The following is a 25,599-nucleotide window of genomic DNA, read 5'->3' as shown; positions in this document are numbered from 1 at the left end:
CATTGTAGCCACAGCCACTCTGGGGCGCACTGACAGAGGCGAGGCTGCCGAACACTGGCGCCACCGGGCCCTCTGACCAGTAGGCAACAGGTGAAGTGTCTTGCCAAAGGACACAACGGACGAGACGAGGCGCGATTGCCCCTGAATCAGGAAATCCTCAGAAAATTTTGAATCTTTAATACTTTAAGTGTAATGTCTGAATGTTAAATTCCTGTGTCACTCAGTACATGTAGAATTTATGTCTTCTTTTCTTCTCTTTATGAGTTCCAGCTCACCACTTATCCATAAATGTATAATTTTATTGCATCGCTCTGTTTGTGGCCAGTGCCACTCTTTAAGCCTCTGTGTTTACAGAGAAACTGCAAAGAGGAAAATTATCAACCTTCAAGAGTCAAGGTTGCTTTATGCTTCATTCTTTCATATATGTGTTGCTTTATTCAGGTTCCTACTCACCAAGTATGAATTCTTTTTTCTCGGATCAAACACAGCTGTGAGTGGCTGCTGAAAGCTATAGGAGCCCGGTGTCAAAGAAAAACAAGCACCTGCAGAAAATCTACAGACTACAGAAAATCACTGCCAACGTTTCCATGTCCGATTACAACTGCACTACTTTTCAACCACAAATGGATTTCAGTGCTGACTGGGAACTACTGGGCCACCTCATTCTCTAATGGCTGTGGTTAACTGGTGATATGCTAGCTTCACCTAGAAGTGTAAAACGAAGCTGACATTAAAAGATATGTACCAGAAAATTAGCCTTTAATCTGTAGTAAATTATAGGAGCTGTATATGTAAAGTGCTAACCGATGTTAGCTAAAGGAAGCACTGTTGTGCCTGCTGCAGGGGAAAGCCTCAGATCATCCTTTGGAGCTGATTCTCGTCTCTTCTGTGGGCTTAATTAAAGTCGGAGGTGCAGCCGGACAGCTCCGCCGACTTCGTTAATTTGCTGCGGTCTGAGGCAGGAACATGTTTACCGCACCAAAACAGGAAGCTGGGTTTTGTCAGCCAAAAGATAATTTAATAACAATGTTTTTAAGGCTGGAGACAAAGAAGAAAACACAAGCTTGAGTGTCTGTGTGTTTTCCTGGAATGACTCTGCTGGGAATTGTAAAAGAAAAAAAAGTTTTCAAGCATCAGAGAGGAAGCGCTGATTCATTACAGCTCAACTCACTGCACCACCACAGCCAAAACAGAGAGACGGAAATAAAGAAGAAGAAACTGTATGACAGCGGCTTCGAAGAAAGCTCACCCAGGAAAGTCTTACAGCGGTTACAGGTAACCAGAGGATGTTAACAGGATTAGAGAGCCGTCATTCTAAGAAACACGCCAAACGTGCAATGCAGGCGTGTAAACTAGCAGGTGACCCGGTAACATTACATTACTGAATCTCAGCCAGACAGAAACATGTCACATGACAGTGAGTGGAAACAGCTTCATTACAGTCATGCAGCACGATTCAGCCTTAAAGAAACATTTTAAGCTACAATCCTGCTCCAGTTTCAGTTTAATGAAGCTATGATTGAAACAGAAGTTAATCAAAATGAATATTAAGAGCATTATTAACACGAGATGAGTTTACATTTGCATTGAAAAATATGTAATTTTAATACCTCTAATACATGCAGATTGACTGATTGATGCAAGACTCAAGATAAAGTAATAATGTAGGACTGTACTCTTAATTCAGACTCCTTACAATAGTAAATGTACAACTTTCAGTACATGCAGTACCAGCCGTCAGGCATCATTGGCTAACTGCTGGAAATAAAACGATGTACAAAAATAGTAAATCCACCAATCACAGCTGTCAGCCTGGTGAGTCCTACGGTGCTCTGCTCGGCAGAAACAATGAACAGACATCCGTTTAACGCTGTATCTTTAAGAGTGTGCAGTGGTTCCCTATAGGAAACCATGGCAGCACATTGACAGAGGGTTATACTCTCAGTTATGTCAGCAGACACACCGGCAGATGGATTGCACTGATGAAAGGTAAAGGGTCAGTGGAGGATGCCAGCTGTAACCGTGCCAACCAGACTATAGACATAGAGCAGGCAAGTTGCCGTAGAAACCTAAACAAAGCATCAGTCAGTCGCATCACTGAGGTTTAAAAAGAGAACCCAGAGAGAGACATTTAGTCTGTGTTAGAAGTGCTTATGATGTTATAGATATTGGCTGTTATGTATTATCATTATTGCTTTTTGTTACAGTGTATTTAGTGATTACTGTGCGAGTGAATAATGAGGCGTGTCAGCGAGAGTGGAGAAACACTCCATGATAAACAGGAAAATAAATTAAACCGATTGAGAAAGAGCCACAACGTCTTCTAACTTATTATCCAATTATCTTCTATCTGAGTGTGTGTTTTTGTGTGCGAGTGTGTGAGAGTGTGTTGAAACTGTTTAGAGTAGTTAAAAGGGAAATTCCAGTGTTTTTGGAAGGAAAACAATACAGGTTGTTTTTTTTTTCTTTTCAGTGCATTTTCTAAAGAAATAACACCAGTTGAGCTCTTGAGAGTCCTTGAGATATTTAAAAAGCCGGTTTGTAACAGTCCCATTGCTACATGCTGCTAACGCCATAAACAGATCAGTTCATATGGGACCTTCTGTTAGAGTCACAACACAAAGCAAAAGGAGAAAAATGGTGAAAAGGTGACATCTGTCAGTTTTCATGTCTTTATCCAGCTAAAGTGGGTCCCAGCTGACACGGGGCCAAAGGTGGCTGGACAGGCCAACGCACAGAGAGACACACAACTACACACGCACAATTAACCTAAAATGCAAGTCTTTGAACATGCAAACTCAATGTCTTTGAATGTCTTTAAAGTAAAACAAAAAGGTCAATGTTTAGGTTTAGGTGCTTCGAGCATCTAACTGGGACTTGTTTCAGGGATGTCTAACTCTAAGAAGACCCCAGATCAACTCGGGGCACACAGGAGAGTTTCTTCAATGGGCGATCGTGGCTCAAGAGTTGGGAGTTCGCCTTGTAATCGGAAGGTTGCCAGTTCGAGCCCCGGCTCGGACAGTTTCGGTCGTTGTGTCCTTGGGCAAGACACTTCACCTACCGCCTACTGGTGTTGGCCAGAAGGGCCGATGGTGCGATATGGCAGCCTCGCTTCTGTCAGTCTGCCCCAGGGCAGCTGTGGCTACAACTGTAGCTGCCTCCACCAGTGTGTGAATGTGAGAGTGAATGGGTGGATGACTGGACATGTAAAGCGCTTTGGGGTCCCTAGGCGGGACTAGTAAAAGCGCTATACAAATACAGGCCATTTACCATTTATTTACCATTCAATGGATTGAGGATGGATGGATGCATGGATGGATAAAAGACAATGAAAATGAAAACGACCCGAGTCGTGTCAGTGAAATTTAGATGTGCAAACACATATGGGGACCCCACCAATAAACTGGGGCTCAGCCAAGTATGTGAGGGACAATAAGTTAAAAAGGCTGAGCTGTTCCTTTAAAAATCGAGGACAAACCAAGTGAAAGACTCACACACACACACACACACACACACACACACACACACACAGCCAGCTAACATTGATGCCAAAAACAAGAACAACACAGACTCTTGTAAGGACACTTGCACCATAAGTCACTTTACACATCAGTGCATTAATATTCAGTCTGTACAGTAACAGTGTTTACAGAGAGAGAGAGAGAGAGAGAGAGAGAGAGAGAGAGAGAGAGAGAGAGCTGAAGGAAAGCTCGCTCACTCGATCTCCGCTCAGCCTCTCAATTACTTCCAAGTGCGATTAATACATCAGACCGCATTAGTCTCTCTCTTTTTTCTTATCCTTCCTCCTCCACTCAAGTGTCTCCTCCTCTCTGCTATCACTCCTCCCTCCACTCCCTCCTCCTGCTCCCCCCCCTGCCCCCCCGTAGTCAAATAGAAAAACAAACTTGCTGAGGAATGTGGCGATTGGTTTTGGCAGCATCGGTATGTGGTACTGGGAATGGTGGTTTTAAGTGGGTGGTGGAGGGGGCTGTGGGGTGGAGTGGGCGGAGTCATGAGAACGCTGTGGTTAACTGTGCGGCGGCGTTCCAGAGACGCTGTAATGACAGAGAGCTGGGCAGAAAGATGGAGCCTCAGCTGGAAAGCAAAAAACTAAAAACACGTAAACACAAACTGGTGAGAAGCTTTCAGTCCACCGCGAAGTGTAAAACCCCTCAGAAGCTACACACTTTTAACATTGTTATGCTCCACTAGGGCTGATTAATAACTTCAAAAGGTTAATACCACACACACACTGAACTGCTGCATTATCCTGCACTTTACCGAACCACAGCATACAATACTGGACTCCAAAGAAAAGGCACTTCTGCATTAGCAGGAGGTATATTTAAAAATCAACAGGCCCTGAGATTTTAATTTTGTAGTTGAGAGTATATGAAAAATTTTCAAGTGAAAAGAACTGTTGAAAATAGCCCAAAGCACTGTAATAATAGTCAAAATAAATACTGATATCATGGGTAACTGTGCAAAATAGCTCGCCCGTAAAGATTTAATATGAAGCAAATTATATATAATCCGTTTGAAGTGTTTGCCAAATAAGATTTTAGTTGGGAAAAAGGGGAGTAGCAGCTAAATTAAACAGATTAATGGTTGGAAATAGAGGGAAAATGCTGAGCAAAAGATAAAGGTAGCAGACAAATGGTGAAAACAGAAGATCATACTTGATAAACAGCTGAAATTGTGAAGAATGGCTGAAATTATTAGCTCATAGCCACGAGAGGTGACCTGACAAAGGTGAGCGGGCAGGAAGCACCGCTAAACCCGAACAAAGAAACAGGAAACACTGTAAATAAACGGATCCTCAGCACATCCCGTGTACAGTACGATACAGTTAACAAAGTTAACGAGAGTAAAATTCATATCATGTGACATTACAATCAATGTAAAATAAAATATTGATACACAGTATGGCACAGCGGTATATTATACTGTAACTCTATTATATCTAACAGTAATACATGTAATAATATGTGATATACAACCTTCCTGTCATATACTTTACATCATGCGATGCTGCATTAACCCTCCGTGTGCCGCAGCGTAACACAGCAGCCGTGACCTGTCCTGTTGCGTGTCCTCCTGTTCGTCGGCTTCAAACAAGTTTGTTTTCCGACATTTTCATCGAGCCTTTTGTTAGTCAAACAAGCTCGTTTCTATCTGCAGCCAGAGTAATGCGAGCCATTGTACAAAACAAACATTCAGGGTGCTTACACCCTGAGAGCGCCTGACAGCTGCAACACAGATACACTCACTGGAATTAGTAGAAGTTTAAAATAATAGCTCATGTTCAGTTTTTGTCTTTGTTGTCTTTTGTAAATGGGCCTGATTGACCTGATTTGTTTCCCTCTTCGGTCTTCCTGTCTGAAAAGAAACAAAAGAACATAAAAACGGATGTAAATGTGTTGTTATTGATCAGAAACTGCTCGTCCTCTGCTTCCCCAAACTCACCCTGTCTCAAATGCACGCTGGGGGTGGAGGGCGGGTTTGGGAATTTTGTGGTGAGCGTAAATGTATAAGAATCAAAGAAAAAGACGGCGCCACATTCCTGATTTCGCCAGTCCCGCAACTTCCTGTTTGACTCTGCAGGGAGTTTATCACTTATGAATGATGACATGACTGGAATAAATAATAGAAGACAGATGCAGAGGAAGAAAGAGTATGAGCATGCGTGAAAGCAAGAGGGACGGAGAGCGTGTGTGTGTGTGTGTGTGTGCATTGTTTGTCAGATGGAAACAAAAGAAGGATGGCGGACTGTGAGCTTTGTATGTGTGAATGTGTCATAAAGTATTCAGTCCAACAGTGCGGTTTCGCTAAATCTGCATCCATCACCACAAATCTGCAAACACACCAAACCTCTGAGAGACACACGACTACCCGAGGGGCGAAGCAAGGACGGAAGGAAAGGAAAGGAAGAAAGGAAGGGTAAGCCTTCCCTCCTTCCTTCTTACTCTGAATGAACAGCAGCTCTTTGACGGGAAAGAGAGCGAGCGAGAGAATTAGGATTCAACCGTGGTGGCCAGCCGAGCGAGCCCTGACTTAGATAAATCACCTGCATGCACAAAATACACACACACACTTCACTGAGGCAGAGCTCGCACAAACACACACAAACACAAACGCTGAGTGTACGAGCAGGATGTAGTCGTAAAAAGTGAGAAGCAGCTGAAAGCCAAACTGTGTCTCTCCACATGGGGAAAGTCATTAAACCCCCACAAAAGCTGCAGGAATACACAGCAGCTGATCTGACAGTCAGCCGTACGAGTGTGGGTCGAAGCGCGCGCGTGTGTGTGTATGTGTGTGTGTGAAAGAGAGAGAGAGAGGTTCAGCTGCAGAGATTCAAAGCAGATTCAGAGTAGCCACACCTCCCTCTCACAGAGGTCAGTGGTTTGTTTTAATTTGAAAGCATTTGTATTTCCTGTCAGTGATGCTCTGCAGCCACGTGTGAAAAATCCAGATCAACCGTTTTTAACCGCTTCTGACGCTTTGTAGCATCAATGTGTGTTACTGTACTGCAGTGGTCAGCAATGCACACATGGCTTCTGTTTTCTGTTACTCCAACTGTGTTTGTTTAATCTCTGCCTTTAGAAGCACCGAATGGGCCGATGGTACTCCCCAACACGACACCCTTTCCTCTAGTTTGTTCAAACTTACAGCCACCAGCTGCTTTGGAAAATTTTAGCTTTTGCCTCCAATGAACTGAGTGTGTTTTTGAACATTTTTGAAAAATGCGACTTCTACAAAAGGAGCCGACGTCCCAGGAGCTGGGAGAATCAGACAGGGAGGCAGATGGTTTGAGTGTTGGTTTCGGGCTATTTGTGAGATTTCTCGACAGTAAGAATAATATGAAGTAATTCCAGTTCTGTCTTTGTATTTGAATGAAGCTAATACAGGAGCAAATCAGAAAAAAGAAAGAAAGCTGGCATCCTGACACACTGCATGCTATTGTGAGGTCCGATCATCATTACAAAGAATGAATTACAAAGAGTCCAACACAAGTTTTAAAAAGAAAGAGACCTCCAGCAGGACCAGGCTCAGGGTGGCCAGATACCTGCCGTGACTGGCTGTGCTGTGAGGTGAAAAAAGAGAACTGTGAGGTATTTAATATGTGGCGAGGTCTGATTATTTACACCCCAGATGTTACACGAGGCCAAAGAAAAGGAAAGTTTATGTGACAGACTACACAGCAAATTCAAAAGTGTTAAATGTTTTGGTGTTAGTAGTCTTAGAGTTAATTTTACTCTAAGTAGAGTCACATTCTTTTAATGTAACTCTGAGGTGTAAAATGATAGTAGTTAAAATCGAGTGTTAAAAATGAGTGTTTCTATTTCATATCTGGAGGTGTTACAATGGAAACATTAACTCTTGACCTCTTAACTCTGAACTCCTACAGGGGCTATGACACCAATAGAGTAAATTCCCAGACTCCGCCCCCAGCACCATATGCTCCAATCGAAGCTGAAGTGAAGCCGTTTCAGAACATTTTGCTCTACATATTTGAGTTGTTTGCCATGCTTGGTAAGTCATGTTTTCAAAGATTGTTTCAATTATTGTTATTAGCTTTTACTTCTGTGGCTCTTTGGAGTTGAGACAAAGCTGTGTGAAAGGCATTAGCCGTGTTGCTCGCTGATAGCACCGCTCGCTGTTTTAGCTAGCTGAAAGGTATTGTTTGCGGCAAATACCACAGCCTTGAAAAAAAGCTTGCATGTGAATTTTCAGTCAAACCTTTGGTCAAATACACTTAAAACAATGTCTAGAATGTGAAATGTTGGTATAATGGTGCTACTTGAAGCCTGAAAACGATCTCCCATAAAAAACGAGCAAACAGCAGTAGCAGATGTCCCGACTGAGTTCTACGTTAGCACTTAGATTCCTCCAGAGTTTTGTGCACACGGTTTAGGTAAAAATGAAAAAGGTTGAGGTTTACATTTAGTTCAGTATTACCTGTTGTCTGTGTCCTTGTCTTTTGGGAAAATACTTTACACAAGTAATGGCTCAAAAAGGATTCCTTTTTTTTTTTTACTGTGCTGCAATTGATCTGTGCCATTAATTAGTGTCAACTAATTTTTATTCAATCTCCACATAGGATATGCTTGTGAAGATGGAATATGGGGGAGAGCAGAAGTGCGTTGAAGTTCCACAAAGTGATGAATGAAGGACGTGCATATTGTATTTTGTATTTATTGAAATAAGTGATGAGAATGCTGTTATTTGCATTTACCAGCTCACCTATGTCAGACCTTTTGATAAACGAAATTCTAATGAAAGTGAGAACATGTACACTGTTACATCTTTCAGAAAATGTTTTGAAATTGTGGTGCACAGTTCAGAATAAATGTTTTTCAAAAACCATTGCGTCTTTTTAGTAAATGTTTATTTCCAAAAGAAATTTCTAGAAGTTCAGAACAGTAAAATTCCCGCTTTTTAGAATTAATTAGAAGATAACTCTTACGTAGTTAAACTAAAATACTCTTTGAGAGTTAATATATAAACTCTTAACACCAAGTGTTAAATTATCAACTCCAGAGAGATTTGGTGTTTAACACTAAATCAGAGTTAAAATACCAACTCTCCAAAGAGAGTTAAATTAACACTCTCTGGTGTGGACCCATATAGACACTTTAAAAGTGTTGAAATCAAATCTGACAGTGTTAATTTGGACATGCTGGATTTGCTGTGTATGATCTCTCTTTCTAGTCCCTGTCAACACTCATGAGGGATTTTATATATCAGTTTAGCATCGTACAAAACAAACAACAAAACAGGAAATGCCAACTTTGAGAAACTCAGATATTTCCTTTCGTTGTTTTAAACTGTCAACAGAAGAATGTGTCCACCTCCTGGAAAGGGTCTCATCCTTTCTTCACAACATCATCCTACCAAGATGCAGGAAGTGATGTTACTATTTCCCGTGCAGCGATGCAGGACGACGCAGGAAATGTGTGGGCTGTGGTCCGACTGTTAAAGGCATCCCCTTGGGAAGACTCATACATATATACATATACACAGGAAGGAACAGGACAACAATGGGTGAGACATGACAGAGCTGGAGGAGGAAGAAACAAATGCTCTCTGTGCTGCTGCAGGGGAATCCCATAGTACAATACAGTTATTAATAAGAACTTTGTGGAAGATTTCAAGAACTGGACAGTTTTGCACAAGCTGCTTTTCAGGCACTGCAGCTCCATCATCAAGGTGGTTGGAAGAGCAAATGTCCCCAGACGTCAAAAAGCTCAGCAAAGTGTCCGACTGTGAAAACATCACTGGGTTGTTATGGTCCATTCAGGGTCAACAAAGCTTTTAAAAAATGATGACCTAAGCCAGCCCAGTGCATGGCAGTTAAAGACATCCTTTATCACCTTTAACTTTCTGTGATAATTCATTTTAAATGCCACTTTAGCAAAACGGGAGAGTTGAGTCAGATGTCGGGTTTTTTCATGTCAGCAGCTCCCACACGAATGTAGGTTAACATTGTACACCGGCCACGGTTAAATCCCCAATTTAAACTCATTCAGTCCACGTCAAAGTAAGATTTAATGAATTCAGCTACATTAAAGCGCAGCGAAGGCGGCCACAGAGAGCAGCGGGAGACTGGGCTGAGTTGTAAGAGGCTGAAACAAAGAGACCGTGTAGAGCCGACGGTCTCAGTCAGGAACGGCGTGGAGGCAAAGTTAAAAAGCTGATCGTAAAGGTCAGCGAGCAGTCTGCCCCAGCCCGAATTTTGGCTGGCGGGCATCCAACTGGAAAACAGAGTAAAGAAGAAGATATTTAGATTCTGTCGTGGAGTTTTGCTGCTTTTTCTGGGAGTAAAGTTTTTTATTGACATGAAAATGCCAACGAGGAGAAGACTGTGACAGGTCACAAAACTCAGGCAGGTTAGTGGGCAGGTAGTAACAGCATATCTCCAAAGTCTGACTTCCTACAAACTGATACACAATTTGATGCCAAAGGGAAAAAATTCAGTGGAAAAATGTGTATGTGTTATATATAAACATGTCCAGTCATCTCTTCATTTGTAGTTTTTTACAGCAACCAAATGAGACTGAGATTACCGGCTGTTTGTCTATATGGACAGGTGACAAATTAAAGGAAAATCGTGCATTCTTGGGTGGCTCCATCATGTAGAAGAGGACATTGTGCCTCCATTCACAGGTCACGACGGGACCCTGAATGACTGATGAGCATGAATATGATGTGAATCATATACTATGACTCTTTGAGCCACTTTACTATCTCCATGTGTGAGTATGAGGTCAGGATTTGACCTGGAACAGTGTCAAATGACCTCACATCACTGCTGTCCATCATTACACAACCTGTCAATTAAAGCAGCTGCACGCACGCACACACTCACGCACGCACACACACACGCGCACACACACTCCAAACAGCTGGATTTCGCTGTCATCTTGTACAACAGCATGTTGACAAGCACGACCTCTGGGTTTGTTTACCCTCAAACAAAAGACAATACACACGTGATTTGCAGAGTGACACACACACACACACACACACAGGTAGATAACAACAGAGACAAATGGTGGTCAATAGCTTCCTCCCTCTATCTTTATAGAGCTCGTTAACTTCTCTCTCCCTAATGGCTCTCTGCTGCACTTTTTGTTAGCCATACTGCTACACACATTCGCGCGCACACACACACACACACTCAACAGTCAGCTCAAGTCACACACTAACAGCGGTCGATGGATTTTCGTGCTTTGAGGAAGTGTGATGGGATGTTTGGCTTAGAGGAAATTTCCGATGCCAGCTTTTCTTTTTCTTTCTTTCTTAACCTCATTTAATGTTAAACGTAAAGTCTGACATTCACTCATCCTGTTTACTGTCTCACCAAAGTCAGTGACATGTCGCTCCAAGACCAATTTTGCCTGATTAGCCTTCCACGATGTACGAGGTTTAGTTACCAACACATTACTCAGTGGGGTGCATTTAAGTACTAATAAGTATAAACCAAAATACACATCAGCACAAAAGTCTACTGCACTAAATATCAGAAAATGTGCATTCAAGGTGTTGTTACATTGGAGGATTTGTTGTTTCAGTTTCATGGCTACAACAAACTGAAATCTTCTCATACTGAGACACAAGTTATGTCAAAAATTGTTACTGTGTGGCACCATGAGGCTGAGTTGAAACAAACCTTTCATGGCACGCTCCTGGTGCTCAGATGCATCAGCCACTCATATTCATCAATGGATGCAGACCTGTTGCTGTTCACGCAACTGTGTCGATTGTAGCGTGAACGCAGCACGCTGTCAGGGTTATCACGATAGCTCCCCTCCGCACAGGAGGGCTGGTCAAGTTACTCAGGCTGATTAGCCTAGCTTAGCACAAAGACTGGAAGTGAGGGGAACCTGCTAGTCCAAAAATAAGTCCTAAAACTCGTCCCATATTTAAAATTAGCTTCTACCTGCATGCAACACAATTAAAGACCTTGCTGCATCTCTCTTCATCTCTGCGTCTCTCTATAGGAGGATAATCTGTCAGACAGACAGCTTCTTCTCTGATAGTCGGCGTCATCAATCTCCAATCTGCCAGTCTTATTGATGAAGCCACAGAGCTGCTGCCAGCTGGCAGCTGCAGGCAGAGACGGACGGACAGAGAGAAAGAGAGACGGATGGAGTGATGAAGAGAGTGATAAATAAAGGAATGTTTCCCTGGAGCGGCGAGCCCCGCCCACCCGGTAAAAGACATTAAAAGTCCCATCTGATGCAGGTTTTATGACTTTGATCAGGGTAATGTTCTCCCTGATGTGCTTGTCTTAAATGTTATTTATTTATCTCTCCGACACTGTGGCCATTTTAACATTTGTTCCAGCACCGCTGTGTATTCACTCAACCTGTTAAAGTGGTAATAAACTAGTCATAAACTAGTCATAGTCAGGGGTATCAGTTTAATTGATGCTGAGAAATACGACCTTCACACTGCAGCTTTTTTGAACCTTCGATGCAACAAACAAGGCAGACTCCTTGGACTAAATGGGTTCAATCCAGCCATCACATAAAACTGTGTGTGTGAGGCTTTCTACAGTCAACGGGTCCCCGTTGACCAAATGCAGTAGAACATCTTCGTCGCCCTCCTAATGAGAAACAGTGTGAGAAATGTAGGTGGATGCTAATACTTGTGTGCAATCAAAGCAAACACAAATAGATTGTAACTCGCCCACTCACTCACTTACTCAGAGATGTGTCATATTACTGAAAATAAAGACGCAGTGGTACCCGACTCCAGTGTCGGGACTTCCACGCTGACTTGTTTTGGAAGCAGAGATGCCGCTGACCCCAAAACTTGCACGCTGAATAACATTTTCCATATGAGCTTCTTTTCACACGTAACTCATCTGGTTTGGTACATTTAGGCTGGAGTGAAAACTGTCCCTGAAAGTCTGGTGCAGACCAAACAGCTGCACCGAGACCGCATCAAAAGATACGTCTCGGTTCATTTCACATAAAGTTGCGGTGCAGGCACAAAATAGAACAGCCACAGAATGTAATGATGATAAACAAGCATTAAATTCATCTGGTGATCACAGAAGCTGTCTAAGTGGTGTTCTTTAAAAGTGAAATATAAAAACAGGATTTAAGGTCAGGAAGTGAAAACACAGGAAGTTCTCAAAAGTTTTCTCTGCTGTTTGTCGGCAAGCAGTCAACCTGAAGCAGATTCATTTCACTGGCTGTGTTACCTCCTTTGTACCAGAGGTGAGATTTCCTTTAGCTGAACCTTTAGTCGGATGACATTTGATCGACTCTGAGCCTTGTTCTACTACATCCTCCCGTAGCCATCGTTCGCCTGTTATAAATACGGCCATGCCTCAATTTTCAGGCAGAACATTGACGACTAAGCAGCGCTGTGATAGTGCGACACATCAGAACTAAGCAAAGGTGTCAGAAGTCAGATTGTTATTCAGAGCAAAGAGAGGCTTTCTCAGCACTGGATCATTGCAGGACGGAGGTTTCCTAAGGGCGCGGCGCACTGAGCTCCACGACACTTTGTGCTAACTCTTGATCAGTTGGCTCTGAAGCAGGATCAGGCAGACAAAAAGAATACCATCAGATTTTTGATGCACCAGGCTTTGTTGACTGAGAGCTAGACAAGCATCTTAACCACAGATACAGACTCTAGTAAACAAAAGACACAAGGCTCCAGAAAGCACAAGTCCATCAGAGACGCGTTCCACCCTCTGGTGTACATTTTGTTTTGAAGGATTCACAATGCAGCACAAAAATGAGCCTCAACACTTCGTCACAGATTTCCTCACAAGTCACTCGCCTCAGAACTGCTATAGATTTATGGGGCACAAAGCTAAAGCTTTCTCCTCTGACTCGAAACTCATCGGACTGGGATAATATCGGGTTTAAACAGAGCTGGCAAAAGTACAGACATTCTGTACTTCAAAAGAAGCTCAAATACTACTGTTAAAAAAATACTTAAGTAAAAGTTGAAGTACTGATTCAACTTCTTTACTCAAGTATAAGTAAAAAAGTACAGGCTCTTAAATGTACTCAAAGTTTTTTGCAAAGCTAATTGAACTGTTGAATTGTTATGTTGTATTAACACAACGATAAAATAATATCAGTAGATGGGACTTTAGTCTAATTTTTGTTTATTCTAATTATACTCAGCCTGAATCTGAAGAAAAAGAAGGAAAACAAAAATATATGTCTATTTTCTGTTGCCTCCATTGTAGAGGGCGATTTTGCCTCTAAACAGGAAAATGTGCAATGTGGGGTTAATGTAAATGCAATGTAAACTGGTTGTAATGGTTCAGTGTGGGGAAAAGAATCATAACTCACAATAACTTCTACTAAGAGCTCCAGTAGATTTTCTTAGTGTGCAGGCTGTGATCAGCTGACCTGCTGCTCTTTGTGGATGTACACAAATGAATTCAACCAGATGTGAGCAGATGTTTCATGAGTCGTCCTGGCTGATTCATCCTCTACACTGACAGTACACTGTTTATGCTGTCTTTACATTAGACACTATTAAAGCTGGTGTCAAGGTGGAATTCAGTCAATGGATTGCTGCTACAACTCTGACATGAAACCACGGCCACTGTGCATCAGTCACACACTGTTCTTTACTTTAAATCCATCACAGTGCAGCAAACTAACCTGTTTATCCTGCAATAGCCTGCAGAGGATTTCATGCCGTCTTTAAATAACACAGTCTGCCTCAGTTTGTTTAGCAGCAGGTTTCACAAAAAAAAACATAATGTCACGTGTAAAAACATGAGGACTTACATGTGAGCGTTAAATGAGCAGTCCTTCCTTTTAAATCTAACCTCTTTTCTTCCTCTTCTGTCTTTCTTATCTTTCTCCACCTCTGAGTGAAGTTAGCTCTCTTTCTTTTCTCTCCCTGTGAAATTAGCAGCTGGACCTTTAGCTAGCAACACACTGTGAGACAAACTGCACACAAACAGTTTGTGTGTTTGCTGATGTTTGTTGAGCGTATAGAAAAGCTGCATTTCAAATTACCTGACAAAAAAACGTCACTTCCTTTTATGCTCCTTGCTCCTCTTCAGTAGCACTAGCTAGATGCCGCAACATGCAGTTCCGGTGTGGATGCAAAAACAAACAAACAAAAAAACATGTCCCACTTTAACCCCTGGGTTTGGCATCTCTTTTTATGCGACATCGTCTGGTGATTAATAACAAACAGGACTGCCTTTCACGTGTTTCTGTTTAGATCAGATCGGTTTGATGTTTGAATGCTCACAGTGACCAAATAATAACCGTGCAAATGCACGAAAGCAAAAGGAACAAGTCTGTTTTGAAAATTTAAGTAGTAGAAACTAGAGATGGACCGATCCGATATTACTATCGGTATCGGTCTGATACTGACCTAAATTACTGGATTGGATATCGGAGAGAAATAAAAAATGTAATCCCATCCGTTAAATATCAAAAAAGCACCTCACAAAACTTGCAACACGCCCATAACCTTAGCACGTCGGAGCATATGCCTCACGTGATAGAGCAGCTGTGGCTTGCCAGACCTGTCGGTGGTCTGGTTGACCATTTGGAGCTTCGCTACCAACCCGCATTTCATCTCCGACAAAGTTATCCCCGAGAGAAGTAAAGCAAGTGTGTAAGTCCATCTCTGAATGTTTGTAAAGCATTCTAGCGTTAAGCTTAACAACCGATATATGGAGCGACTGCCTCTCTCTCTCTCCCTCTCCTGCTGCTACTTCAGTCATGAAACTGATCAATGATCAGCTGATCGGCTTTTCTCTCTTGTTTGTTTATTGCCCACTTCGCGCCGGAAAGAGGAAACCAGCGGCTGAACAACAGCAGCATGTTTAACCTTGATAAGCTGTTGCTAGAATTTATTTAATATTACTTTTTAGACCAGTATCCTTTTCTAGGTAACTGAAGCTGGTAACTGTGCAGGGGCGGATATAGCAAAGTTTAGCCAGGGGGGCCGATAGGGCATGAACAGGGAAAAGGGGGCACAAAGACATACTTTTCTTTCTTATTCTCATTTAAAACGTGTAGCTTTTAATACATAATTATCAGAATCTTGCACCCAAAGTTTTAATCTGATGAAAAATGTATAGAAGTCCATTACTGTATATAATAACTATTAAGTCTAATATACCCTAGTAAGCTATAATACTTTTTCCATCTGTGCAGTCTGCAATTCTGTTGAAGAAAGATGCTGAATCTATTTAATTATTCTTGAAAAATAATTGAATTCTGTGCATTTTTTTCCCACACTGCATCAAATTAAAGTTGATTACGTCGATTAAGCATCATGAGGTGGAGGGTGGTTCCCTATTATTTTTTTTTTATTTATTTTTTTGCTGGGAGTAGAACCCTATTAGTTAGGTTGCTTACTCTTTAAAATGCCAGAATAGGGAGGATGGAGTAAGTTTAAGTTTATTAGATTGATCAGTGTTGCTGAACTATGAAATATTTTGGGTGCAGTGTATTTTTTGCATACATCTATAACAGAATAGCTTTAGTGTTTGTTTGTTTTTTGTAACTTGAGTATGAACTTATACAAAAAGCAGCAAGATATTAAAAGACATTTTTATTGATTAAAAAACACACTATATCAGATTCATATCGGTATCGGCAGATATCCAAATTTATGATATTGGTATCAGACATAAAAAAGTGGTATCTTGCCATCTCTAGTAGAAACTACAGATATATGTTCACAAATGTAGGGGGTAAAAGTAAAACTGCATGACTGCATGGAGGAAATTTAAACAAACCTGAGGGAAAGCTGGCTGAATTCTCTACAATGTCTCCACAAGTCAACAAACAATGCTTTTGTGTACTCGGTAAAGACCTCCTGTGTACCAAGCAGTATGGCAGATGCATCACAAAACAACCGTCCAGTAAGAGCAAGTGACTGCTACCTGCCACCGTCCCGCTGACCTGTTCAACACACTCTCACACTGAAGAAACTGTGAGAAACCAAACACTGCCAACATTTGTGTAGCCAGGAGGAGCTGTGTGCAGTCAGTAAAGTCGGCATCCACCGAGTCTAAAGACTCAGGTTTGTGCAAGTGTTCGGTTTCCTGAAAACACCGATCTCACGTCAAATTAATTCAGGGGAACACGAGAAGAATTTAGCATTGTCCTCCGTCAAGGCCAAACTCTGAATTTATCCTTACACTGACATTCATCATGCCACCCTGAACATTTGTATCCTTTACACTCACTTTCAAAAGATTTATTCTCATCTATGTAGCTGGAGCTTGGAGCAAAGGTGAGAATGAACGCACAGCAATCAATCCCTGTGTCAGCACTCCTGACGTCAAAGCAGCCACACCTACTTTGCCTAAAAAACAGCACCCACACCCTGAACTTTAAACCCTGCTAGCAACCAAGGGATTATAAAATGTTATAAAATAATAAAAATCATTTCCTGTACAGTCAGTAAGAAGGAGGAAAAGGCCAAAACCATTTTCGTACCAAGCTGAAAACATGCTTTTAATCCTGTTTAGTTGGCCAGTTTAACACGGGGCTCTGCGGGGAGTGACTCACTTTTGGATCCAACCTCAAGAGGCCATTAGAAGAACTGTAGCTTTTGGATCCCTGTTGGCTTCAATTTCCAGCAAACCAAGCATCTACAGCAGAGCCGTCTCAAGCCTGAGCTTTTGGCTCACAGGGATTACTTGTAAATACTCTGACCTAATTCTTGGAATTTTTGGCCATGTTTAATATAAGCACCCACCATCAAAACAATATTTATATGTCAGAAAGTAAAGAAACCCATTCGTGTGTCCACTTTAAAAGAAAAAGTTGGTGTTAAGTTAGAAAGCAGGGAGTTATCTAGTTCTCTGCAAACTGCTCTTCGTCTCTGCTGCAGGCTACACGCTCTAGGCTATGTTTGTTGCTTGTAGCACAACGCACTCAAGTCTCTCGCCCAGCTGATGGCAGCTAAGAAGAATATAGGAAATCAAAAGTGGTCAACGTTGGTTAAACCGATAAAACAACCTGAAATGTTAAGAAAGCACAATCGTGGTGTTTAAACAAAACTATGAAACTGTTGTAACTGAGCACATTGAAAGAGGGAGCAAAAGTATCTTTCTTTTTTCTCTCTCTGTGTGTGTCTATTCGTCTCCTTCTCGCTCTGGATTTCTTGGATGGAGTCAGATAACAGACGAGCAGAATTTCAAACAGGACACACACACACACACACACACACACACACACAATCTGATGTCTCTCTTGCTCTCTCTCTCTGTCACTGAGCTGTGAATGACACCTTCATCCCCATCACTTTAACATTCAAACATCTCTCTTTGCACACCATGAATTACATTTTTACACCCACAAATACACAAACGCTGCGAACAGTGTCCAGATGTGTAAATGAAGTGCAGCTGTGTTATTATTGCTGTTTTCTCTTTGCTCTCCTCCACTTAACCTCCTCTTTGCTCATAAACGATCTCCTCCTTCTTTCCTTCTTTCTGTTTTCCTTCCACCTTCTACATGGCTCCATTTCCCATTTTCTCCTCTTCCTCCGTCTCTTCCTTGTGTCCTTTTATGGCCACACGTTTGTTTCTCAGCAGGTAAAGCTGTCCGGGTCAAAGGTCACTGTGTGCAAACACACAGATATTGACACACGGTGGGAGCCGCACAGCGTGTGCCGAGTGTGTATATGTGGGCGAGTACTTTTCCTGGAAACCAATCCCTGCAAGCCGAAACCCTGTCTCTCCTTCTCTCAGAGGACGAGCGAGGACGAGCGAGTGATCACCTTTCTCTCTCTCTCTCTCTCTCTCTCACTCTCTTCTCGTCTGTCCTCCTCTCAGCTCAGATTAAACGGCAGTGGGTCAGGGTTGGTTAACAAACAGCTACCGGTCAAATGCTAACAGAGCGGAGTGCTGAGAAGGAGGGGGAGGAGGGGGAGGAGGTGGAGAGTTACAGCTCGTCTTACAGGATGTGCAGGGGGAGATACTTCCTCCTCAGCTCCTCTTACCTCAAACCTTAAACACCAAAGACAGACAGAGAGAGTAAGAGGGAAAAAAGTGAGAGAGAGAGAGCAAGAGACAGTATGACAGTCAGAGAGAGGAAGAGAGATGTACATTTCCACAGTATGTATTAGTGTCTTATAGCGGGGAATTAGGAAAAAGTGGGATATGAAATGTGACCCAGGAAGTTCGATCAGTAACCTTCCTGGCTGAAAAAAATTAGAAAACAAAGTGGAAGTGGAAAACCAGCAGTTCCTCCAATGGCCACTTGGCTACAATTTTGAGTCAGTCTCAAAAAAAAGCCTGTGTCTCCTCTTCATAAAACTCTATATGCATTATTAAATGGGTGCCCTCTTTTGTACTGGTGTCTTATGGAAAATTTTAAATGAATAATGACTGAATGATCAAAAAGATCTAAGAAGTCTGGGCTTGAGTTTTGATGTTTGATGTTCCAGTATCTTACAGCCATGCACTGGCACAGTTCATAGTTGCAGTTTTTTAGCCAAACTTGTTAGCATCAGCTGATAAGTAGCCTGCTGAATATGTTCACTTCAAGCCCCAGAAATACCAGTTGGATATATTTCTCTGCACTGGTCAGCGATCTTACTCTAGTCTGGAGTATATGTGAGTAATTTTTCACATGTTTTTGGCAAGACAATCCCTGTTCTTTAATCAGGTCAGTGGGAAATGTAGCATTTGTGGGCAAACAGAAGAAGTGGAAATTTTCCTTCGCAGTCTTAATGAAACCAACCAACATTTTGGCCCATTTAAGAACCAATATGATCATGGACGTTAAAGCCATCCAGTAAGCTAAGCCCCATAAGCTCATTAGTGGGATGTTATAATATGAATTCTCTTTGAGGCCCGCTTTCTTACATTTGGCCAAATCTGCCGTGTTAAAAATGTTTTAATCTAGTTATTAGCAGTTCCTGATTATAATGTAGGAATGTGCAGAGAACGTTCACTCTAACACTGCACTGCTGAAGAAAAGCACATCTGGATTGTCTTTTCACTGTGATTTCTGAGTAGATTTGCTGATGTATATTTCACACTATATTCTATAATTTCCTGTAATTTAAAAGTGTAAGACCCCAACCAAAACGATTAGTTAAATTACCATGAGCCACAGGGAATATTTTACCCTCATATCCATCTGTAATTTTATATCATCCAATTTTCTGCTTCTGACTACACAGAATTCAACACCTCTGCATAGTTTGTTGAAGTAACAGGTGATGACTTTCAAAGACATTTTTCATTAAGCTTGAACAGGTTAGGAGTCTCTAACACCTAAAGACAATATGAGAATCAAAGACGGGTACCTGCTGTGTCTGCACTGACTTTGCTGGCTGGCACTGGCTGCCCAGCTGCCCCAGATTAACTGAGTGTTTTTCCACCAGATCAAATGAGCTCAGCAGCCAAACTGCATCCACCAAAGAGCTGCCAGGGAAATACCAAAAGCACCACTGCGAGCACTTAGGATGTTATCATTAGTATCCAAAACAGCCATTCAACACCAAAAAAACATGGGGCAGCGATAGCTCAGTAGGTAGAGCGTTCGCCCCAGGAATGGAAGGCTGGAAGTTCAAATCCATCGAACGGCTATTCCAAGGTACCCTTGAGCAAGGTCCCTACACACTGCTCCCCGGGCACTGGATTGGTCGCTGCCCGTTGCTCACTGAGTGAATGGGTTAAATGCAAAGGACTAATTGGTGACTGTAGCCACAGAGGTCAGTCGCTGCTCATATCAAAAGCTCTGACCCAGAAACGGTTTGTTTAGGAGATACTTCCTGTGGGAAATATTAAATGAATCAAACTGTCACAAAGAATCGAAAATGCTGTTGCAGATTAGTTCAAATCACCACCCCTGAGGCTGACTCAAGTATCCCTCTGGGATCAATTCTGGGCACAATTCTATTCATTTTCTAACCACAGGTCACCATCATGACTATCATTTTAAAACATTTTTTGGTATCAGCTGTTTCACTGCTAACCAAGCATTGTTCCGATACCAGGCTGATTTTGATGGCCTGCAGACATCTCTGCTAAATGTTGATCCTGTTTCCTGATTGTCCCACATGACAAAACAGCATTTATGGCTGTGGGGAAACACTTTCTCTCCAAAAACAGACTCGGCTTGATTTCTCTATGAAAATCTTATTCTTTTGACTTGGCTTTGAGGGATGTTTAGTTTTCATTTGCTGTTTGGTCGGTTTTTAGGCACCAAAAATACTAGATCGGGTTTAGAAAAATGATGCACGCATCCCAGTAAATAAAGCCCATATATGCAGATTTATAACCGACAGTACAACATTAATAAGTAGAAAGATTCAGAAATATCCATCTAAAATTGATTACTTTTCCAAACCAGACAATATCCACCTGCCTGTTACAATAATACCGTCACTGCTCTTACACCACTGGATACTTCCTGTCTTATCGGCTTTGGTTTCATTTCTGCAGACGTTTATTGGATTCTCCTCTGTGAGCTAGATGAAAAGGTTGGATGGTCATCGCCAGCATGAGAGTTCCTGAATAGATAAATCCTAACACTAGATTCTTTGAGAGAGCCGAGCGCTCCGAGCAGTCGAATATGACGGTGATGTCACTGGGTTTTTTGCTGCAGTTAAGTTCCTGCAATTCAATTCCCTCTATCTCTCCCTCCCCTCTCTTTCCCCCTCTCTGAGGCCAAGCAGCATATCCTTCCTCTAATACAATAATGTCACAGCTTTTTTAAGAGGTAAAATTCAATTACAGCAGTGCTCCATCTGCACACGCACATATACCCACAGCATTGTCAAGTCATAACAGCCTGGAGGAGACACACTTTTTGGGCATGTGACTGCATTTAACACAGAGCGAGCCCGCTGCCTCCTGATTTGCTGACTTGCAGCTTGTCGTTCTGTCAGGCTAACGTTTCAGCTGTCAGAAGTGAAACTGCTAAAATAGCATTTTCAGGGGTTTTTTTTGTTGTTGTTGTCTCTGCCCCTCGGGGACAGATCTAGTTTCCTTAAATTCAGTTTGTCTATATATCTCTGTGCCCATCTTCAGGTCTCTGCGTCTTCAAAGAACATCATCCTGTCACACCCTTTGACCTTTGTGTTCAAATATTGTATGAAAAACTGAGGAGGAAGAAAGGACGGAAGCAAGCGATTGAAAAGAAAGGGCGGACAAAGCGGAAACAGAAGACCAAGAACAAAGGAAGGTGGAAAGAAGGACAAATGAAAGAAGAGAGGACAGATAGGAGGCACAAAACAAGTGCAAGAATGAGCGGGAATGAACCAGAAAAGACAAAAACACATTTCTTTGTTTCTCGGTCCCTCCAGCCCACCCCCGCTGTTTGTGAGAATGTAGGATGCTTACACCTCGCTCGCTCCATCTCTGCTCCTCTCCTCCCTCTCCATCGCTGTGCCGCCGTCAGCAGATTCTCCCAGCGTGCTGAGGAAGTCGTCTGAACGAGCACTTCATCCAGCAGGTTTTAATGAAGCGGCTTCAATCTCTCAGTTAACGGCAGGTGAAGAGGAGTAAAGACACGGGAGAGAGCGATGGAGGAAGAGGCAGCGGCACCTCTAGTTTATAGTTTGACTGACTTCCTCACACAATAGATTTCTTTGAACTGTTCTTTTTCCAAGGTGGAATAATTGTACAGCACAGCATACATCTTTAATCACTTAGAAAAATTAATAGAATGTATAAGCGTGGAAAGGTATAAATAAATCTAAATAAATGCACCCCCATTAATAGTTGTTACATAAAGTTAGCCATCACCAAGCGTCTGGCGTAATCCCAGCTGGATTTCTGACTTGGCAGAATTGTTAGAGTTCATTTAAACTGGTTGGTTTCCTGGCACAGACTTGATTTTTGTATTCCAAGTATTTGGCCTTTAAGAAGGCCATTCCAGACGTTTAACGTTAGCGTGCTTCATCCATCCTGTTTGATGTGTGTCTGGGATTATTGTCCTGGGGGCGTAAAACTGACTTCACTGTGGACAGGGAAGTTGGTGTTTCACTAGTTTCCACCATTCCTCAAGCGTGGCAGGCTGGAGGAATGGTGGTGACTGAACATCCTGACTAATTTCCTCTCATCTGAAGATTGTTTGTTTACTACAAGTAGATGAAGCTTGGATGAAATGATTAGTGGGAGTCATCGCAAGATAACAAGCTAAATGGTAGCAGTTAGCATAGTAAGCATAAATAAGCTTATATGCTACATGATAACATGTAGCCCTGTCAAAATTCCTACTTTAGCTCGCCATTAAATTAGTGTTTGAGCCCAAAAAACCCATCAAGAAAGGATTTATTAAGGCCGCAGACACAGTTTGTTCTCTCATAAACTTCTAGACAATCCAGTTTATTTTTGAAACTGGAGGAGATGCCTGTGTTAGAAAGAATTCAGGGTTAAGTACGTGCATCAACTTACTGCTCTGTCAGGTGTTTTCTGAACATCGGGTAATCAGGTTTAACGCCAGTGCAATTCGAGAGGTTTTTTTTTAGTAGAGAGAATGACGACCACAGAATGTGATGAAGCATCAAACTGGTTTTCCTCAGCCTGAAATCTGAACCAGGATCAGTTTGTTTTGTTTTGAAGCTCAACTTCACTTCTGCACAGGAAGCTTAGGGGATATAAACACACTGCAGGAAAGCTAATGTGTCACCCAGTATGTCTGGAGGGGTTTAAATTACACACACACACACACACACACACACACACACACACACACACACACACACACACACACATACACACACACACGTCCAATTGCACAATCATCTCCGGAGACTAGATTAATCAAAACTATAAACTGTCTTTTTCATTCTTCAGTGATTCTTGGATCATCTCTGGTTTCATTGAAGCTTCATCAGGACTAACAAGTGTTAACAAAAACACACACGCACACGCACACACACACGGTTTCGACACCCGTAGCTGTTATTCAGACAATCACACACATTTAAACTTTTTGAATTGCAGTGAGTCACTCCAAAGCAATGTGGTTTTAATGTGAAAACAAACGCACTAACACACACAGTGTTCACTATTCATCACCCGTCTAACCACATTCTTCCTTCTCCGCCTTTCATGGGAGCTCCAGGTTGGGGGTGCCAGTGTCTTTGCATGAGCACAAGACATGAGGATTCCTCTGATCTGAAACGGCACTGTTCCTCGCTTTTAAAGATTCCTGCTGGTGTCAGCAGAAGCAGAGGCTGCTACAGATTAATAACTAAAGACCGAGGTGTGTGACTTTGCATGGTCGCACATGTGTGTCGGGCTCATCAAACAAAACACACCACCATGCCCCCAGGCTCAGTCTCTAACCGAAATCTAGTCAGAATTACAGAATATGATTGGAATCAACAAGAGAACACCAGCATGACAAACAAAAAATTCCAGCTGAACATGAAACACATACTGGTGCTGAGGGCGCTTCTTCAACAGATCTGATCCATGAGATTATTCACTCTTCATTTATTTTGACCCATTTCACTTATCAAACATATATTACACAAAGCTACCCTTGTGTTTGAATGGAGGCGTGCTGAAGGACTGGAGAGATTTACAGCCATTATTTGTGAAATGCTACATTCCTGTCATTTCCAATCTGCACGTTAGCAGGGCTTGCGAAATTGCTTTTGTGAGACAGGCTCCTGCTTCGTGCTGCTGCAGGATCAGTCATTCACACTCCTTTATGCACTCATATGGCATCACTCAGTACCCTGCTAGCAGAGCCTGTTCAGTACAAGGAATCACACACACACACTTAAAATAAAAATTGCTGACTCTACACAGACATAGTTTTTATAATTGGGCAAATGGGTGGAGTGCTTGGTTAACAAGCTGCATCTATAAATTGCACAGGTTCATCACACAGACTCAGACACAGCTTATTTAGCCGTAAATTTAAAAAAAAAACTAATCATACAAAAAACTGGATCTTTGACTTTTTGGATGATCTGCTAGTACAATTAACCTCACAGCACCCATAATTGCAGTAACATACACCAGAGGTCCACTTAGCTCAGGTGAACCCTCAGCAGACATCAAGCAGGCATCCACCTGTCAGTCAAAGAGGCCAACCCCTAAATGTAACCTCAGTTTTTAAAAAGACAAAAATTCAACAACCATAGATTTTATATAGAAGGCTAAATGAGCTTTAACACACAAGCTTTTGAAAGTGGGAGTCTAGTGGCCATCAGAGGAACTACAGTTTTTGGCATTTCTGTGTTGGCTTCATTTTTCAGCCCTAAAGTTTTTAAAAGAATGAATGACCCATGCACTCTTTAGTCCTCGTACCTGATCTTCCACATTCCACCACAGCATAAAGTTGAGAATAATCAGACTTCTTCAAAGGCCCAAAGAGAAAACAGCACCTGCTCAAACCCACACCTCTCTGTCTCCTGCTGTTTTTCAGGATGTCATTCTTTCTCCCACAGATGCTTTAAAACTCAATTCAAATGCTTTTCAGAAGAATTCAAATGTCTTGAATGCAGAGCAGGTGAGGTTCAGTTCGTGTGTTTGTGGAGAAAGTGCTGCCCGAGGCTTTTTTTCTATTCTGGAAAAAAAAAAAAGGCTGACTGCGCACCATAACAACAGACAATCATTCGAGCTCACCTGTTGCTCTTCTCTGTGTGCTCTTTTGTGTGTTTTAAAAACAACTGCATATTTATGGAGGGAAAAAAAGTTGTTTAAACTCTTGAACTGTGGTTTTACTTTTTTACTAAGCAGCAAAAACATTTTCTTCCATAACATATATAAAAGCCACCTACACTACCTGCATACATTTCTGCACCATGTGAAACATTGCAGACTCCATGTTTTATGTCTGTTTTTTTCTGTTGGCTGGGAACGCAGCATATGTCTTCTGCATGACTTTACAAGCAGTTCCACAAATTCAGGCATATTTGGTCACGGTGTGTGAAGAATGAGCAAGTGCTGTTAGCAGGAAGCCCAACGTAATTATAGCCAGTGAATTGTTTGCGGTTATGATAGTGTAATTTTTCACAGAAGGACATTTATATTGTTCCCTTGTTCAATGAAAAATATTCAGATGTAACAGTGCCACTCATGCATTCATTTTCTTTATAAACAAAGTCTTAGTGGTAAAATGTCAAATCAACAGTGCAAAACATTCATTCTCAGCT

General features: G+C 42.0%; 1 protein-coding gene across 10 annotated transcripts in view; it reads right to left on the bottom strand.

Annotated features, from left to right (window-relative positions):
- Nucleotides 1-25,599, bottom strand: part of LOC146523865 (protocadherin-1-like) — a 219,002-nt gene that overhangs the window by 130,061 nt on the left and 63,342 nt on the right. For 3 of the 10 annotated variants that reach the window (XR_014876184.1, XR_014876183.1, XR_014876185.1), the window contains exon 4: nucleotides 2,375-25,599. This exon is cut by the window's right edge and continues 24,515 nt beyond it. The exons of 6 other annotated variants lie outside the window; for them this stretch is intronic. The gene's annotated coding sequence lies outside the window, so the exon portion shown is untranslated. Of the gene's footprint in view, nucleotides 1-2,374 lie in introns of those variants that run through there. One more of the 10 variants, XR_014876186.1, reaches the window with a different exon arrangement.

The sequence above is a fragment of the Neolamprologus multifasciatus genome, chromosome 2, assembly GCF_963576455.1.
Source record: "Neolamprologus multifasciatus chromosome 2, fNeoMul1.2, whole genome shotgun sequence".
Taxonomy (NCBI): Eukaryota; Metazoa; Chordata; class Actinopteri; order Cichliformes; family Cichlidae; genus Neolamprologus; species Neolamprologus multifasciatus.
The sequence above is the reverse complement of the archived record's forward strand: the minus strand, read 5'-3'. Positions and strand labels throughout refer to the sequence as shown.